The 18,252-nt window shown below is 47.1% G+C and overlaps 1 protein-coding gene and 1 long non-coding RNA gene across 2 annotated transcripts in view; one reads left to right on the plus strand and one right to left on the minus strand.

Moving 5' to 3' along the window:
- Positions 1-16,861, minus strand: part of LOC144752523 (uncharacterized) — a 33,132-nt gene extending 16,271 nt beyond the window's left edge. The window contains exon 1 of the long non-coding RNA XR_013594122.1: positions 15,268-16,861. This is a non-coding gene — a long non-coding RNA (uncharacterized LOC144752523). The remainder of the gene's footprint in view (positions 1-15,267) is intronic.
- Positions 15,903-18,252, plus strand: part of TCF20 (transcription factor 20) — a 408,452-nt gene continuing 406,102 nt past the window's right edge. The window contains exon 1 of the mRNA XM_078640413.1: positions 15,903-16,033. The gene's annotated coding sequence lies outside the window, so the exon portion shown is untranslated. The remainder of the gene's footprint in view (positions 16,034-18,252) is intronic.

Here is an 18,252-nt window from a genome sequence, read left to right on the forward strand (position 1 = left end):
ATTGGTTTATGGTGGGCCTGGTATTCATAATGTTATTGGGGTTGTTGATGACGTAATGTTTTATATGATGACGACATGTTTTATAATGATGACGTTATATTATATGATTATGTAATGTTTTATAATGTTGTTGGAATGTTTGTATTGTTGTATTGTATGGGTGGGGGAGGGCCATGAAATGTTAGGGGTGGGGGTGGGGGCGGGGTTTTAGGTTTATTTATTTATTTAGTGAGGATTCGTTTTGGAAGACTTTGCCACGGTTTAATATTTGTAATGTGCACCTGTTCCTAATAAAGCGGCCTTTTCCACATTCAAGTCTTGTTGGTCTGAGTTAGCCCACCCCCCTCGCCCTCCCTCCCAAATTGATAACGTTGAACGTGGCGCTTACCGGCGTTTGTTTTGGAAAAGCCGCCCCAGTGCTGGTTAAGCTTGCAGCTCACAGCGGAGGATCATCAGCAGCCCAGCTCAGCCCACCGGCAGCTGGTGCACAGCGGATTTGTTGAATCCACTTCTCGTTCCCCTGTCTCCCCTCTCGCCTATCCTGCTATCGCCTGGCCTGTTATCAGCAAGAGAACCGGCGAGAAGGGGCCAAAGGGGACTGCAACGAGCACTAAGGGAGTGCCGACCCCCCGAATCTTAAAGAAGCCTGCCTCTCCTGCGCCCAAGAGCCTGGAAAAGGACATCAGTCTCGACCCCTTCCCACGGAGAGAGGAGGTGAGCAAGTAGCCAAGAGGGTGATTGCAGCTCAGAGGGCGACACTGTGGGGGGGGGGGGGGGGGGTAGCCCACAAGGGAGCCAACAAGCTGATAACTAAATCACAAGAGCCGCGAAAGCAGTGAAGGGGGAGCCCCAGGAGCATTGTGTGGAGGCCCAGAGCCCCTGTCCTTCCAAAAGACTTATTAAACAAAATAAATTATTAACAAGCATTTACAATGCAATAGGTCTCCCAGCATAAAAGTTTGAGCTATTGGCATTGTATATTACAATGTGTTACATTAATTTGTTATCAAACTCTGAATTGTTGTATAAAGATGATTTGCAAACTGTCAAATGTTGCTGAATAGTAAGCAACGTTGTGAATAATATTGTTTGCTAGTCATCCTTGGGTACCAGAGTACTTCACTTGAGGCAGCTCACTACTCTGCACTCACTACTCTGCACTCACTACTCTGCACTCACTACTCACTACTCTGCACTCACTACTCTGCACTCACTATTCACTACTTTGCTCTCACTACTCACTACTTTGCACTCACTACTCACTACTTTGCACTCACTACTCACTACTTTGCACCCACTACTCACTACTCTGCACCCACTACTCACTACTCTGCGCTCACTACTCACTACTCTGCGCTCACTACTCACTACTCTGCACTCACTACTCTGCACTCACTACTTTGCACTCACGACTCACTACTTTGCACTCACTACTCACTACTCTGCACTCACTACTCTGCACTCACTACTCAGCACACTACAGGGAGACAGCACACTGCAGGGAGACAGCACACTACAGGGAGACAGCACACTATAGGGAGACAGCACACTATAGGGAGACAGCACACTACAGGGAGACCGCACACTACAGGGAGACAGCACACTACAGGGAGACAGCCCACTACAGGGAGACAGCACACTACAGGGAGACAGCACACTACATGGAGACAGCACACTAGAGACAGCACACTACAGGGAGACAGCACACTAGAGACAGCACACTACAGAGAGACAGCACACTAGAGACAGCACACTAGAGACAGCACACTACAGGGAGACAGCACACTACAGGGAGACAGCACACTACAGGGAGACAGCACACTACAGGGAGACAGCACACTACAGGGAGACAGCACACTACAGGGAGGCAGCACACTACAGGGAGGCACACTACAGGGAGACAGCACACTACAGGGAGACAGCACACTACAGGGAGACAGCACACTAGAGACAGCACACTACAGGGAGACAGCACACTAGAGACAGCACACTACAGGGAGACAGCACACTACAGGGAGACAGCACACTACAGGGAGACAGCACACTACAGGGAGACAGCACACTACAGGGAGACAGCACACTAGAGACAGCACACTACAGGGAGACAGCACACTAGAGACAGCACACTACAGGGAGACAGCACACTACAGGGAGACAGCACACTATAGGGAGACAGCACACTGCAGGGAGACAGCACACTACAGGGAGACAGCACACTACAGCACCTATTGCATTGTAAATGCTTGTTATAGTTTGTTTTTCATGCAACATATGATCCTTGTTTTGCATGTACTGCAAACTGAGTCACCTACAGGTATCTGGGTGAGTTCAGGGTGTGGATGGGTGTTCATAGCAGAACAATTAGGAGCTTTAGAGTTGAGGCTGACGGCAGTGTGTTTTTTCCACAGTGCCATAAGGGTGTTCATACCTTATCTAGTGTAAATAATCTGCATTCCCCCACTCAGTTGTTCTTGTAAAGTGTTTATGGCTTGGGATAAATAAATATCTTGCTTCTTCCTAATTTCAGCTATTCTTTGTTGAGTAAAACGTTATGAATTTGTCACGCATAAATATGTCACCTATTTTAGACAAAACCATTTTAGACGCGGCCATCCTTTCTACCCCACTTAAAGCACTGGGTATGGTTTTACAAGACCAGGCTCAGGCACCTAGTCTAACCAATGAAAATGCGCCTATAGACGGAAACCAACACGTGCTTGAATACTAATACCCTGCAGTGGTATTCAGTATTTATTATACACGGAAAAAAAAACACTACGTGGTTTGAAATTGATCAGGAGAACTAATTGGCACCTATTTAATGTTTTTCACAAACAACTGGATATAACATGCATGTTTTTGTGCATACCCCACCAGAATGTGCATGTTCTGTTAATTAACTATCAGTTGTCCCTCGCTAAAATTCAGGAAGTCTGATCTCATCTAGTAAAATTTAAGAGTGCAGATTTTATCAGCCCAAGTAATTATTGGCCGCAGTAAAGTCGAGGTTGTGTGTTGAGCTTAGAGCAACCGACCTTCGAACTGAGAAATAGGTTTGCGCCTGATGTCCAGACTCCCGGGCCCGCGAGCCTCCGATCGTGGTCCGAGGTAAACAGCGTGGCAAGCGAAAAATCACCATTAGGGCGCCATGGACATGGCCGCCCGCTTCTCATCCGAACTTCCAGTTGCCGCAGGATAATGGCCGAGCACAGCAGGCAAGCGGTACTAAATTATAATTAACCCCGTGGGGGAGAGCCGCTACATGTGTGCCACCCTGCGCGTCTCATCGCCTCCCTAGAGTCTGCCAGGAGCCTCAATGTCCACTGGCAATCGGCCGTAACTGCAGTGTCACTACCTGAGTGTGAGCCATGCCTCCTCACAGCCCACCGATAGAAGCGTGACCTGCAGCGCTAGAAAGCCGGCCTCTGTTGTACTGCGCGCGCACTAAAAACGAAACCTATGGTGGGGGCGGGACTTCCGTTTTGTGAAGCCCGCGCCCACGGAGTGCCTGGAGCCGAGGAGCAGTTGTGACGCGGGGCTCCCATGCCCAAGGGAGAGCCCCGCGGTCGGAGGCTGCACAAGTCCTGAGTGCCGGTGAGCGGGGAAGGGGGGGGATGCCTGTATGTGTGCGTGTGCGTGTGTCTGTGTGTGCGACGGCGGAGGGGTGGGGGGGGATGTCTCTCCGTGCGTGTATGTGTGCTTGTGTATGTGTGTGCGCATGCGTGCAGGGGGAGGTGTGCCTGTGTATGTTTGCGCTTCCCAGGAGACAGCCACGGCGAGCGGGTTCGCGCGCGCGTGGCCTGCGGCAATCGGCTTTTGCGAAATGCGCGTGGCCAGGTGCTGTCTCCTGGGAAGCAGAGTCAGTAACAAAAGATCTCCTGGTGGACACAGCGCTGACGCGCTGTTAAACGCCAGGAGACCTAAAAAGAGGATCATCACAGGGCGCTACGAAGACCCCAGCTTTAACCAGGAAATACACTGCTTAGGGGGGCCATCGGAACTCCGTGGAATTAAGAGACTACCAGGAATCCTCAAGTAATAACTTACCGTCTGTCAAGAGTCAATCCTTAGTAAGTAGACCATGAGATCAGGGAAGCCTCGAGGCGGCAATGAAAAACCCCAGGGGAAGACAAAAAAAAGAAGAGGGGGCCCACCGAGCACAAACAAAGAGGCAGGTGCAGGAACGGCCAGGGGCAGGGGCATGAGCTTCCAAAGGTCAATATCTTTGAAAGAATCATACAATGGGCCAGTCCCACACACAGATCCCTCAGCGTCCTTTGACTCTATAAAACAAGGCTCGTGGAGCCCAGTCCCTGTTGCAAAGGATCCACTCAGGGACAACACAGAATGCAGACCAGCAAAAACTAACAAGGGAGAAACAGACGATGACGCAATAGCCTCCCCGGCCCACAATGCACCAGGCCCAGGCTTTAAAGCCAGCAAACGAGCACTAATTTCCGACTTTCTTAAAGTATGCCACAGACTTTCTACAGGGAGTAGCAAGGAGCACCCAGAAAATAATGATAGCTCCAATGCTAATGTTGAAAAACACAAGGTTGTTATGGATGTCATGAATAACAGCGTCAAATCAACATCCCCATTGCACAAATTAAGGAGTAAAAGCGAGCCCAGTAATGCCCTCAAAACAAAAACAACAGGGAACCCAGTGGGTGTGGCCTCCGGCCTTCCTGGGCTAGATGACCAGAGCAGGTTACAACCAGCCAAAGGATCAGACTCACCCTCAGTACAACTACCTCCCCAGGCTCAACAAGCAACTCATCCTCAAATGGCTTGTGCTCTTGTTCACCGGGATCCCAATACAAGCAATGATCTTGTTTTCTCGCAGCAAAGCCTTTGGACAGCCCAGAAAACGACAATTAAAGAAGCAGAAGGAGGCATTCTGCATAACCAAAATCTCATCCAAGAACCAAGCCCACTTTCAATGGTTCACTTTCCCAGCCTAATGAGAGACCAATCTTCACCGGAACAAGACAATATGGCGGAAAACCATACTATCCTCTTCTTAGAGTTAGAAACCAAAGACATCAAAATTTCCAAGTCACAAGAAGCAAATGAAATAGTAGACCTCAAACAAAGTAGGCGCCAGTCTCTAGAAACGAATGAGTTAGGTTAAGGAAAGGAAGAGGGCACTCAAAACACGACACCTCAGAGGAGCAAGCAACTGCACGAGTACTACACCTACACAGAACATCCCAAGCATCTTGAATTCTCACCCCTACTAACCCAAATACAGGGGGAAATATCGGAAAGTACCCCAACGGCCACCATTTGGCCGCAACTATTAAACACCATGGAAACCATAAGCAGAGCAATGTCCTACCATGCAGACAAACTAGACACACAAAAACATCTTGGCTATCCACGTCCAGGGGATAGAATCAAATGTACAGGACCTTAACACCATAAAGAAGGTGCAACTCAACAAGGACACCACTTTTTACACTTGCCCTTGCCCCCAAATAACTGTCAAACTGGCAACTGTACCTACGTTGATGACACAGATATTGGGGATTGTTAACCACATCGACGCTGATGACGAGCTCAGCTCGTCATGAGGTACACCTCTCGTACGCTCATGACGAGCTGAGCTCGTCATGAACCGCGGGATATTCAAATCTTCAGTGCACAGCGGGAAAGTGCGCCGCACCTATGCGGTTAAGGAACCACCGAAAGAGACCAGAAATACCACCAGCCAGGAAAGAGTTGAACATGACGGCCAGGAGGGAAGTGGCAGGGCAAGCGGTGCCCGGAGCAATGAGGAGAGCCTAGAAATACTAGAGAAATCAAACCCTGCCATTCCAGAAGACATCAAGACGTCAGCAATCTTAGACGAACAAGCTCAGTCAGACGCGCCAGAGGATGCACCACAAAACCAGGATCCACTAACAAAAGGCCAAATAACCCCCAAACAAACCAAGCTGGCAACCTCTCTCACAGAGAAAGGAAGTGCTTGAGAAAAGCAAGAAAAACAAAATCAAACATCCGAGGGCCGCCGGTAACTCATCCTCAAAAAACAAATTTTGATTCTGACGATGCCAACAACAAAGGGCGATTGAGGGAGACCCCTCTCAAAATAAAACAAAGCCGGTGCTTGGGTCAACTCCAACTGACAACTCCTTAACAAAGGAGCCCACTACTCCAGACGGCCTAACTGAACGAATTAGCCCAACTCCGCAAGTAAGGAAAGTGTTCAGTATATTTAACTTCCCGGCAGGGAAAGCAGAACTCAAATCATCGAGCCCAGGAACATCAAAAAACACAGATACTGAGCACGGCAATAAAGCAAACATTTGCTCTATCCTACAAGCCCCCAATAGCAGACAAGTTGACTCAGATAAATTTACGAAGCCCAACGGAAGAAAGAAACAGGCTCTGCCGTCTGAAGCAACACAAGCTCCACCAGTTGTGAACTCCACCGGTCTTGAGAGAAATGGTTCCCAACATCAATTCAACTCTGCCCCACTTGACCCGGAGGCTGACCGGGCAGGCACAGCCACTCCAAGTAACGGAGAGAATAAAAGACACATAGACCCAATACGATCCATCTCAAGTAAAAAAGTTGAACTAATTTTGCGATACAGCTCGAGAGGGCCGCATGACATCTTAAATAGAGGGTCCATTTTAAAACTCTTAGGAGAATTACCAGGCCTGCACCATATAAAATCAGGCGATTTGGAATCAATTGAATTCAAACCAAATCCTTACCAAACAGGCCCAGACTCCACTGTTATAACATGGACCGAACGCAGCTTCACAGAACAAATCCTTCAGCATAGGGAGGAATTCTCCCTATGGGGCATAGAGTTAATAAAGTTGGAGCCCGCACGATACCCCAGTCCGCTGCAGAAACAAAGTCCGAAACGGAGTCTTCTAAAAGGCGCAAAAGGCCCAGACCAAAGAAGTAAAATGGCAGAAGAAGGTCACCTATCTAGGCAATTTACAATCACAATTGCTCACCATGAAAAAGCCACACTCGAAAGGCACCGACAAGCTCCCCTGGTTTTAAACCAGAGGAGTGTAGAATGAATTAACCAAAGAAAAACAACAGGAAAAAGCAGGGCTGCAAGATCTGTTCTTGGAACATCAATGGATTAAGTTCAAAACTGGAGGAAGATGATTTCATAGAGTTCATCAACCAATACAACATACTTCTGCTTCAGGAAACTTGGCGGACAAAAAACTTGCCACTTGTGGGATACAAAGAACATTTCATACCAGCACAAAAAGAGGCACGGCTCGGTAGGGCAAAAGAAGGTCTATCAATCTTTATATCCACTGATTTCCTTTGGAGAGATACCTGTATCGACTTAGACTCAACATGGATGCAATGCATTAAAATTTAAACCTCTCCTACCATGGGTCTATTGATTCTAAATTTATACATGCACCCAGGGGGAAAACACAAAGGGAAAAAGATTAAGCAACTAATAGCTGCAATCACCACGCTGAAAGCCATCTACCCAAGCGATAATATGATAATTACAGGTGACTTCAATATGAACCTAATCCAAGGACAGGAGGGAAACTTAGCAAACTTTATTGAGCCACGACAGAGCAATCAAAGTAGACAAGATGCAATGGGGAAGAAATGTGCAGCAGAATTGGAAGCCCTCTTTCTGCACACGCTAAATGAAAGGGGCCCCTTCGACAGACCAGCAGCCCTAACAAGGGTTACTAGGAACACAGGCTCAACAATAGATTATACATTAGCAGATCCCGATCTATTTCCTTATATTAAAGATTTCCATATCCTGGAACGGGTTGAAAGTGACCACCATCCCCAGATATTCACATTATCAATCAAACTAAAAGAGTCCTCTAACATTAAATACTCAACTTTTTAATTTACAAAGATTAAACTGGAATGAAGACAACATTTCAAATTTAATGGAGACATGTCGCTTATTGCTCCCACCATCAGAAGAACCTAAAGATATAGTAAAGGCCTGGGAGTCCTTCGTAGTTCACATCAACAAAAAATACCAAATCAAGTGCAGAGGACACAATCAACAAGAAACGGAGGAGGGAAGTGGTACACGCCAAAATTGTGTTCAATAAAAAAGCAACTGAACTAATACTTAAGGTCATTACGAAAAAAAAGGACCCCCAATTATAACAACAAACTCTCAAATCAATAGAAAATTTAAAAAAGGAGTTAAAACGCGAAACCAAGGCAGCCAAGCAAAAGTATAAGGAAAACCTGGAGTCCACCATACTCCATGCCAGCAAGCTGCGGAATTCCAAACAGCCTGGGCAAAAATAAACCTCATGCTTAATGGCAAAAAGCGGCAGTGTAACTCGGACATGACAGATCAAATATGGGGCGCACACATTGACTCAACATATAATTTCACACTGGACAAGCGTACAGATAACACTCCTGCGATACCAATAGAGCTCAAGTTAACTCCAAGTTCAAGAAAAAACGCAGAAGTTTGAAAACCCAGCATGCAAAAAGACTCATCCCGCACCCACAGTCGGGTACTGGTGGAAGCTCCAGCCTCGAACCCAATAAAGTCATTTCAAATCAAAGCAAGCTGCAAGCCTCCCGTTCTGGAGCATACAGGAGAAACAGAGCAGATTACTCCGAAGCAGGTTCTGAGGACTATAAACCACCTGAGAGCAGATGGGGCCCCCGGACCAAAAGGCCTACCCAACGCTCTATTTAGGCAAGATCCTACGTTTTGGTCCAGCCTCTTATCCCCCTTGTTTTGTAACAGCTTAAGGACCGGGAATATTCCTGACTCCTGGAGGGGCAGCATCCTACAACCGATTTACAAATCAGGGACTCGCTCAGACCCTAACAACTACAGGTTAATAGCCCTAATAGACGTTGAGGCCAAGATCTATGCATTGATCTGGAGACTGGGTCAGCAGTAAAAATTTGATCCCACTGACACAAACAGGTTTCCGGGCCAGCATGGGCACTCTAACAAACTTATCAGCACTAACTCTCCTAGCTAAGAAAGCAATCGATAACTCTACCATTCTATACACATGCTTTCTAGACTTTAAAGCTGCTTTAGATAAAGTGCCAAGATCTAAACTATGGGTTAAAATGAAGGCTTGGAGCGTCCCTCCCAACTTATTGGGAGCAATTATCAATTTATATTTGCATACTTGGGTCCAAATAAAAAAGGGGACGGTCGGTGCCTAACAAAGAAATTTCCAACAATTAATGGGCTAAAGCAAGGATGCGTGCTGGCCCCCAGCCTATTCAACATTTACACCGCCGACCTAGAGCGCGACCTACGCACAATCCAGGGCGACCCACCCAAATTGGGACAAACACCCATTGCGAGTCTGCAATATGCGGATGATATTGTGCTTCTCTCACAAACTCCACTTGGTTTACAACGGTTGATTTCTCAACTTGCGCTGTACATCTCTAATGCACAATTAACAATAAACCTCAAAAAATCCAACGTCCTATGCTTCTCCAGCTCTCGTAAAAAACGACCATAATTTGTTTGGAGGATAAATTCCTGTACTTTAACCCAGGTAGATGAATACAAATATTTGGGCATCCTACTAGACCACCAACTAAAGTACAAACATCATTTAGACCTCGGGAACTCAAAATCAAAACAACTCCAATTTGCTTTCAAAACCATTCAAAAACATCTAAGTGGAAGCTCAACCGGTCACTTGCTAAAGGTTGTAGCAGCAACATTTCTGCCTTCAATCACATATGGCTCTGAAATAATGGCTACCAAAGACTCTACATTGCTAAACCTTGCTCAATCAAGTTGTTTAACCCCTTCGACGCTGATGACGAGCTGGGCTCGTCATGAGGTAGCCTCCTCGCACGCTCATGACGAGCCCAGCTCGTCACGTAACATGCGCTTTTGAAAATCTCAGCGTACGGGCGGAATTCCGCCCGCACGCATGCGGTTAAAAATCTCTTCTCTATTCCGCGACATATTTCACAAGCACAAATACACCTGGAATACGGATTAATAAATCAGATCTCGGCCAGACAAGGGGTCCTGGCCAAATACTATTGGCGCATGAGGGACGCTGAAGATAACACGCTTGCCCATCTCTGCTGGGAAGAAGTAAAAAAACAGGCTAGGCAGACCAATTCCACATGCAAGTCTCTTAGGCAAGTGCTTGTATCGCTAAATCTGGAAGAAGCTTGCCATTCACCAATGTCATATACTGCTTTTAAACAAATTACCAACAAGCATTGTTGCAAATAGACAAAGGCTCAGTGGCTGGCAAAAGTAATTCCTGGATCGTGATGCCAACATACAATCAACTGAAACAACAATCTTATTTGCAAGAATGTTTCAGGGATCACTACAAGAGGAAACAAAGTCTACTGAGGTTGGGGTGGTTCCCGAGCAAAGACCTTACCCCTAAATGGTTACGGACCTGGTCAACTTTGGATTGTCGCCTCTGTGACAAGGGAATAGAGTCGTTATTGCATCTATTATGTATTTGCCTTACAAAATCTAAGGAAGATTCTCCTGAAACCACTCCTAAGAGAAACACAAGTCAGGACCTGCAGGGCGGCTGTGATAAAATGCCTCAGCGGGTCATCGATACAACTTTCCGGCAAAACGATAAAATTCCTGGCATTTGCTGCTCAAGAGCTTGAAAAAAAGGCAGCAGCAAAAGATGAACTGGGACATATGGACTCCCTGCGGCTGGACCCAGATTCTCCTTCACTCTCTCAACAGTTACCCTCCTACCCACTTCCCTTCTCTGATATTTTAATACACTGTAATGCACTTTATTTGAGACAAGAGGAGACAGTCACATCTAATCAAATATAAGCCCTTATGTATGCAGCACCCCCTGTTATAACAGTCATTTGTTGGCCCCCATATTTTAATGAGATGGCCACCGCCTTACAATAGTGTTACCCCTGTTTCTTTTTTTTTTTGGTACATTTTAAAACGGTCCACCTGTTTTTACTTATCATGTATATCTGTGCAAAGTCGCTAAGGACATGGGGGCATGTGTCATTTTATGGTTTTTTTTTAAGCTTACTCAAAGATGTTGATGTTTATCACATGGTGGTAAGATCCACCCTTTTACGATTTTAACAAATCAAATAAAAGTATTTCTAACTCTACTGCCAATTTCTCAAAGTATAAAAAAAAAAACCTTGGCAATGTCAATACGTCTTGCCTTTGAGACCGATTGGCTTTCTAAATACCTGTTCGCAGTGCTGAACAGCATCAACAAGATTCTGCGCAGCATGGCTCAAAGAAAAAAAAAGCAAGAGAAAGGCACCATATCACAATTGCAGCAGCTGCATCATTTTGTAGATGTGCATATGCTTGAAAATGCTTTCACAAGAGTCATTATGCATGAGTGCATACAAAATGATGCTTGTGTCATTTTTTTTCCTGATCTGAGATGGGTTGGTAAATATTTTTTTTAATGTAGTGGAAAGCGCCTTTTTATGCTGGAGGGGTCTGCAGCAGTATATTGCCTGATCCTCACCACCCACGCACGCTCTAGCCCCCCACAAACCCCTCTCACCATAAAAATTAATATATATATATATATATATATATATATATATATATATATATATATATATTAGAATATATTGAGCATAGAGGGAACTGGAGAAGTGAGTAGGTGGGAAACAACAGGGAGTGGGTGGGGAAAGAGGAAAAAGCAGCACACAAGGGAGAGAAACACTGGGCTGGGGGAAGCACACAAGCAAGAAAGCAACATGGAACAAGGGGGAATGGAGGGAGTTTGTTGGGGGCAAAGCACATGAGAGGGAGAGCTTGCAACACGGAGCAGACAGGAACACAGGGATGGGTGTTTGGCCAGGGGAGGCAGAATCACATGACAAAGAGAGCTGGAAAATACATGCACTCTCCTGGATTGCTTAAACAAGAAGAAAGTAGTTCCCTAAAAGTGACCAGTGGAAGGAAAGACAGTGGCCAACCCAAAAGATAGTAAGAAGGATATGCTCCAGGGGAGAGACATACAAAATGAACAAGCTGTGAATGCCATCAAATACAAAGCAAGCAAATGAGAGTGACAATAAAACCAACCAATGGTAAGCAATGGGCAGGCTTTCAACCCCTGTAAATTCTTGGTAAGCCTACAGAAGGCATTTTGCAGCCAGGTAGCTTCAGCAGCGTCCAAATTGAAATTCGGCTGCTGAGCTCTCACCGAACTGTCATTTGGCAGTCTAGAACCTTTGACTGGATTGGGCAAGCTTAGCTAGATCTCCGGGGTACCTGGCAGTGTGAAACCTGTACCCCTGAACCGTGGCTCTTAGGCCTTTGCCGCCACTGCCAGTCACTGGTTGCTGGCGCCCAACCGTTTAAATTAGAAAGCAGTCAGATGAACTGTGAGGGGAAAGAACTTACCCTAAATAAAGGCTTTTTTCCCAATTGTTGTTGATGTTTATACTACCCCCCCCTGTTCTTTCCCTCTGCCTACTGTAAAGCGCTCTGATATCCTTCGGGATCTTGTTTGCGCTATATGACACTTTATGAATAAATGAACTCTCACTTGACCCCTGGCCAACTTCGCTCCTCACTTTATTATGATGACTCTACTTCAACCACTTCTATGTGTGCGGGACGCTTGCACTACTGCTATCTGTGCTGTGCTTGGTCTGAGGTTGCACTGCTGATGTGCTTTAAGGTTGCATGAGTGAAGCATGTGTATGCAAAGCTTATATTTCTACTGTATGGTTGTGCAGGGGACCTTGACTGCTTCTACGTTCTGTGCAGTTGTGTATGAGGAAAACTTACACTTCTGTACGACTGAGGGAAGCTTGCTCTACTGCACATGCTGTGTAGTGTGAAGCTTGAATTGCATAGCAAATGCTCTACAGTTCTGCATACAATCGCATAAGGGAAGCTTTTGCTGTTCTGCGTGTGGTGTGATCTGAAGATTGCACTGCTATTGCAGTGAGATATGGGTGTGTATGAGAAAAGTTTACATTGCTGCAGGTGACATGCTTGTGTGACGCATGCTCAGCTGCAGTATGTGCTGCATAGGAGTGTTCACTTAGTATTTAGTTGTGTTTAAGAGGGAAGGTTATCGCTGCATATGTTGCTTGGTTATGTGTGAGGGCAGCTTACACATCTGCACATGCTTTGTGTGTGTGTTCAAAACTTTTGGATTGCTGCTGCTTGTTCTTGTTTCAGGGAAACTTACACTGCTACATGTTTGTGTATGAATGTTTCATTTTTGCTCACATGCTGTACGTAAGGGAGGCACGTTTATGCTGCTACATTTGCTGAAGGTCAGCAAGTGCTGCACAGTTGTATGTGTGTGAGGGAACCTTAACACTGCTGCAGGTGTGTATAAGTTTATAGTGCAATACGTGCTGCATGATGCACTGCTGGTACCAGTCAGGTGTGCAACGCCCATAGAGCTTAAAGGGCCTTGGCCTCCCCCCGTCGTGTGTGTCAGGCCGGGTTGAGACACCTTGAGCACACAAACAGACAGTTCTTGGGCTGGCTGGCTAGTCTGGTGTCTTATCGCAGCCGCACACCCGAGAATTTCACAGGTCTTTAAAAGACCATTTACTTGATAACAAGGCTATTTTTTCACCCGTTCCTAGCGTCCCTGCATCTCCACTCTGCCTAATTCTTAAAGTTGCAAATTACTTTTGCTGCCACAGTGTGAGAATGCATTTTATGAAAAGTAACCCTAGGCTTTGCTTTTTTGCAGTTTTAAACAGCTCGAACTCCACCCGAAGGTATTGAGGCACCGAAATTTGGCTCTACATTGCTGGAAGTATTTGCCCCATCTCCCTCTGAAATTTGGCTCTAGTTGCGCCTCTGGTACCAGTCCTGAACCTGTTCTGTGTGTGTGAGGTAAGATTGCAGACTTCATGGGTGGCAGTGGGAGGTGGGCACATCCTGCCTTACACCAGAACACCTTGCTTCCCTTACAGTGACCTGTCAACCATTAACTCTGCAGGAGGCATACCTGAACACCCCTGCCCTCCCTCTTCCGGAATGCAGTCCTGTGCAGCAGGCCAGACCAATGGCAGACATACCCGCCACACCCAACCAGTATACCCAGTTCCATACCTGCGGCAACAGCATCAGTGCTACTGAACCTCCAGCTCCCTTGGTTTTGACACTGTGACTATTTCTGTCTGTCTGTTTCTGAATGTCATTCTAGTTTATTTTGCAGTTAAAATTGTAGTTTTCAAAAGCATCCCAGTGCCACTTGACAAAGCTTATGCAGGCGGACAGACTTTCTACAACCGCCATTTTGACGCCGCCATATGGCACTTTGAAAAATGCAAAAAAATGAATTTTTCAAATAAATCACCAATTACCACCAACTTGAAGTTGGTGGTAATTTGCGATGTATTTGCCAAAATCGCACAACTTGGGCGATTCCTGCATCGCATTTATTCCCTTCCGTGCTCATGACGGAACCACTCCTTCACGAGCCACGGGCGCGCTGTGCTAGTGACGGAGTGGATCCGTCACGGCGTGGCCGCCCTGCCTACGCGGCATCAATTCTGCGCCTGCGTGGCGGTTTTAATGAGCGGGCGGGGCCGTGACGGAACCACTCCGCCATGAGCACAGCGCGCTCGTAACGGAGTGGTTTCGTCACAAGCATGAGGGTGCCGCGTCTCCCCCCAGCGCCGCGGCGGAATTACCGCCGCGGCCAAGGGTTAAGGAATCGCAATTTACGATTCCTTAAATGCAATTGCAAAATAGGGAATCTCGATTCCTATTTTGCTATGCCCATTTGGGATCATACATCCCAAAAGGCCTTTTCCCGTCTACAAATGGGCCGATTCTGAGAATCGGCCCGTTTGCGAATGGGAAAAGTGCTTGATACACATGCCCCAGAGTGTGTTTATTCTCTGTTAATCTGTTAACGTGAAAAGGAAAACTTTGATTGTGTCCTGGTGAGCATGTATTGGGTCTTCTGGCTTGCCCCTTGGTACCCCTGGTTCTATCCTTGTTACCCTTGTCCCCAGGAGTTATGGAGGCAGTGGTGCAGGTACAGGAAGTAAAATGGATTCCAAATCTCTACTTAGCAAATAGGAGCCTGTTGAGGGCCAGGGGATGGAACAATAGGCGGGCACTCGGGGTCATGCCTATCATCAGTGTAGCCAGTCAAGGGTTAGAGGCGCCTACAGAGTCTGTTTAACACTGCCAAACAAAGGAAGGCGTCATTTTCATTGCCAGCCTTGGGCACTATGGCACACTTGACACTGCCACTACCCTTGGTTTTTTGGTAAATTGACGCCCATTACATTTGCTAGCCGTGAAGGTTTCTTACCTTGCCCCTGGCGTTGCCTTCCCCTCGTCTAGATGGGCGAGGTGTGAATGGATCTGGCGCTGGGGGGCGCTCCCGTCCGCCCATCCAGTGACGCAGATACCGTGCCCAGAGCCGGCGCCGAGGAGGCCATGGGCAGCGACACCGCGTTGAGGTTGGCGGGCCGGGCGGCCGAGGCGTTCGAGCGGGCGCTGTAGGGCGACCGCCGGAAGCTGCGGCTCAGGCGCCGGGAGAGTCGGCGCACCAGGCCCAGCACGCCCTCCTCCGCCGCGTTTTTCTTAGCCAGGCCCACATCGTCCAGCAGCTCCTCGGGGGGCACCTCGATGTTGCCCGTGTACCAGAAGACCCACCAGATGAGGCTGAGGAAGATGATGATGGCCCCGGCGTAGATGAGGAAGTCGTAGAAGTAGACGTTGGCGAAGACGCCCGTCAGCAGCACCGCCAGGCCTATCACGTCAAAAACCACCGCCAACCAGAAGGAGCAGGCGCAGCGGCCCAGCCCGGCCTTGGTGAACACCATGGGGCGGCCGCGGCGCCCCCTCTACCTCGAGAATGGAACACTCCAAACGTGTCTGAGAAGCGTCGACGTCACATTGAAACGGCCACCTCAGCACCCCGGCAGGGTACCACAGGAGTCCGCGGCGGGGACCGGGGCTACCAAGGACCCCTCGACACCACCACTAACAGGGCGGCAGAGCGGTCAAAGTCTTTGACGTCGATGCCAATCCAGTGGCCTCTTCCTTCCTGGTCACGGGGACCCAACCCTCAGGTATGATGTCAGTGGCAGGGACCGATATCCAAGCCGTGGGGCCCTGCGACGTCGCCGGGTTATTCATTAACCCCGCAGGCCGATCGATCGGGCGTCGAGATAAGCCCTGTGGCGAAGGTTGGTGGCAGAGGGTTGTTTGCGTCTCAACCTTTATATCTCCTTTGTGCGGGCACCGCTGCTGTTGATTGTGTCCACGTTGCCTGGGAGCGACAACATCTCCTCCGACCTGTACCTGCACGGAGTGCGGTCCCCGGGGAGCGCGCGCCACCTGTCACCGGAGAGACTTCACCTGGTCGCTGCGGCGACTGCCAAACACCGTGTCACCTGCATCCAGTGACACGCCCCGGGCGGGAGGCAGAGTGCGGCACCGCACCACGCCCTGCAGGGCTGCGACCTTTGGTGCATTCATTGTTTAAAACAATGTTCGAAGTAAAGTGCTTTGGATGAAAGAGCGCTACATAATGCTAATACTTTTATTTTCTTTGGAACCTTCGCCGAAAAGGACATCTCGGGCCTCCCGCCCGATGGAAAGAGTCTTTGGGTTTTCCTCCCTTAAAAATTAAGCCAAGGTAACTTCTTTTCAATATCATTCGTAGCTATAAACTCCTTTATTTTTGAACATATGGTTCCATTACTGATAGCGATGCGATCCTCCACTTGATATGTAGATAAACACTTGCAAATAATCTGCTATTCATTAGTTCCTTTATTGTTGGGCAAATTGTTCCATTTCTCTTAAAGTTGCAATACTTGATTAGCACTACTAGTCGATTGTCCGTGGACAAACCGTACCAAGGGATCTGACCCAGGACTGAAAATAAAGACAGATACTAAAGAAGACGTGACTGAAATTGGTAAATCTTCAGCCTTGAGAAAGCCCCAGGATTAATAGTGGCATGGGGTTGGGGGGCGAAACATGCGTCGGCTTTTTTGCAAATATTTATCCATACATCAAGTGGAGTATTACAACTTTAATAGAAATTTAACCATTTGCCCAACAATAAAGGAGCTAATGAAAAGCAGATTATTTGCAAGTGTTTATCTATTTATCAAGTCGAAGATAGCATCAATATCAGTAATGGGACCATATGTCAAAAAATAAAGGAGCTTATAACTTCAAATAATATTGAAAAGATGTTACCTTGGCTTACTTTTTAAGTTAGGTAACCCCAAAGACTCCTTCTCAAACGACTTCTTAACTGAGGTAGGTAAGGCCCAAACCCCATTGGTGTGTTCACCCACACAAAATACGGGGTATTTTTAAGCAACAGGAAGAGGGTGTTGGATCTTGCATCAAGTTATTCTACCTCCCTTCCCGATGGAAGAATTCCCATCAACGCTTCGGTTAGAAGGGCTGTTCAGTCTCAACAAAATATATTCATTATGCAGTACCAAGTGGAAATAATGCCTTTTATAAGTTCACCTCTCAACTTTTCCTTTCCTGGGAAGTGATTCACCTTGTAACAGCATCTCCCCAGAGCCCCAGACAGAGCCTGACCCTTCTCATGGTTCAAACTCGTGGTTTAATACTTCTCTCCCCAGCCCCGGCCTGTCTCTCTTTGTAGAAGTACTCACATTATAAGAGCATCTCTATAGAGACAGCTTATCATCCCTGTACATCTCTACACATCCTAGCCTGTCTGTCTCTACAGAAGTAATTAACTCTGTATAACGATGTCTCCTTAGCCTCAGTCCGACCTCTCACACATCAGTCCAACCCCAGCTGGTTCCACCCCATGAAAGTAATGCACATTTTATGAACACTTCTTCACAGCCTCAGAGTTTCCCTCCCTGTGGAAATAATGTATGGCATAGGAATATCGCTCCACAGCTTACACTGTTTCTTTTCTGTGAAATAATTCACATGATAAAAACACCCCTCCGAAGCCCCTGCCTTACCTTTTCTGTGGAAATAGTTCCAATTATAAGATCCACTCAAGAGCTAAGCATGTTCTCCTCTAGAGAACTAATTTACATTATAGAAGGGGTATAATTCACAGTCCCAGGTCCGTGACTATATAAAGGAACAAGGCTGAAAGCAGAGTTTCGTTATAAGGCCATGGAACACCGTGGTAGCTTTCAATATCTTTAAATATATGGCAGAAGGTATTTTATTCCTTATAATACTCAGTACAACCATCATCCTTCCCACAAACTGCTTAAATCCTTGGTGTCTTGGTCTTGAGGGTTAATTGCAGACCCAGATAATAAAATCAGAA

The sequence above is a fragment of the Lissotriton helveticus genome, chromosome 1_1, assembly GCF_964261635.1.
Source record: "Lissotriton helveticus chromosome 1_1, aLisHel1.1, whole genome shotgun sequence".
Taxonomy (NCBI): Eukaryota; Metazoa; Chordata; class Amphibia; order Caudata; family Salamandridae; genus Lissotriton; species Lissotriton helveticus.